Here is a 2,167-nt window from a genome sequence, read left to right as displayed (position 1 = left end):
AGTTGTATACTTGCATTTGGCATTACATTTTTCATGTGCCCGTTGAGAGTTTGCTTTTGTATCTCTCAGGCGGTCTTTACCTATAGCATTTTAACGAGAGCTAAAACCTAGCACTGACCTTTAAGTATATGGTTTTGTGCACAATTGTTAGTTCTAAGAATCAAATACCGGCGACCTGTGGATCATGTGGATAAGGATTGTTAATTTTGTTCAGTCCAGCTAAGCCTCGATGTTTTGATGCGAAGGCGACTTGCGCCACATGGAGTGAAAGTAAGAGCTAGTCGTTAGGTCAAAGTTATGACAATGCGTGACACTACATCCGTACACTGCAACAGCAGGACGAAGCGCGACACGAATTTCAAAGTGTCCGCAATTCTGCATTACTCACAAATGTCAAAAAAGAAAAAGAAATATCACAGAATTATGTGCAATCGTCTTTGCATCGCACTTGCCAAACAAAAAGAGGCCAGTTTAATCGGAACACGGAAGCCGTTATTACTCTGAAGAGTTCAAAATGGCGCATTTTGCCACAGTCTGTGAGGAACATCATACAAAATGATCAGAATATTTCGTTTTGCAATGAATTCTTATGAAGATGGCTTCATGGGTACCTAAAAAATGTATTGAGACAATCTGCATGATAAAAACTGCCCCCAGACGAAACCTGGCCCTATTCTGTTCCATTACAGACGACAGACTGTGGAGTTATACAGCCAGACTTTGCGTGTATTCATATAAGAGAGCTTTAACCTTCTTTCACTTCCAACCTTCTCTTTTTCATTTCCACTGTTGTTGCTATTTCACTTGTTTAATGTATATGCAATATAAGCCCATTAGCAGTGCATGCACACAAGATATTGAACCTAAGTGAAGGTGAGACAAGACAGATATCTCGTTTTTTCGGAATATCTTGTGCACCTAAAGGGTAATGGTCGGCGGAAGAGTGCCACTCTTAGATAACAATAACATTCTGTGCAATGCCTACCCTTGGCCTTCCATGGTTTTGTTTGATGTTCTATGGTTGGTGCGTTTAAGGATACCAGAAGGCATTTTGGCACTGGCGCTTCTTAATGCCCTTCACAGCTTTCTTCACATCCTCGCGCCTGTAGGCAACCTTGTTTTTTCATTGTATGTGCGTAAAATCCTAGACGTAGGGGAAACAAGGAGACAAGTGTAGAGTATGCGATAAAACAATTGTCTTTATGCCTTGCAGACAGCAAGTCTACATTTTGCTTCACATGTACCCTCTTACTCGTATAAATCTCTCGCAAGAACTTGAGGCGCTAATATTCCTATCCTTTACATACGATGAGGGCAATAATAATGGTAAAAAATAACTATTTACATTCAACCAAGACATTTGATAGGTCCGGCTGTTAAGTACCGCATCATGTGGCAAGCAGCATTTCACTCCTTCTTTTTCAGTTTCTCGTTCACCAAAGCTAAGTTCACAATGTTTTCTTTCCATGCTTGTGGAAGACCAAACTTATGAGCTTTAACTCTGTAACCGCAAAATTAATGCCCGAAAAACTGACGAAACTCGCTAAACGTTTCAGAGAGGCCATAATTTTTTCATGTATCCCTGATTCGTAATACATATTAATGCGGTGGTTTCTGAGTAAATCTGCCACAAAAATTTAGTTAAGAAAAAGCTGCTTTTGAGGATTCCTTTCTCTTGGCGCATTCCCAGGGAAAGCTGTCCTTGGTTACAACGTACTGTTATCAGCTGTATTTATTTAATAAATTCGCTGTAACAGATTGCAAAACGCGTAGAAAATGCTCAGACGTCACTTCGTCCTAACGCAGTACAACAAAACACAAAACAAACAAGGGTTAATCATAAGTCGCTAACGTGCACTTCCCAACACATCACCGTCGTCGTCGTCGTCTTCGCCGCTCTGGTAACCACATGAAGATGTCTCCAGCTCGCAAATGAATTCAGGGTCACTGTCGGAAACTTATTCTAAATCGTCCGCAACGCTGTTGTCAGAAAAGCTCCGAGAGGCAGCTTTTTTTCTCAGGACATCACCGCCCCCAGCGGTCTTTATGTCTGACGCCATTATGAAATGACTTGTCAAGCTTTAAACACGCTAAAAGCGCGAGTGCGATGTCAGTGCACGTTAAAGATCCCCAGGTGGTCGAAATTATTCCGGAGCCCTCCACTACG

This window comes from Amblyomma americanum, chromosome 10 (genome assembly GCF_052857255.1).
Source record: "Amblyomma americanum isolate KBUSLIRL-KWMA chromosome 10, ASM5285725v1, whole genome shotgun sequence".
Classification (NCBI taxonomy): domain Eukaryota; kingdom Metazoa; phylum Arthropoda; class Arachnida; order Ixodida; family Ixodidae; genus Amblyomma; species Amblyomma americanum.
This window is presented reverse-complemented; position numbering follows the sequence as displayed.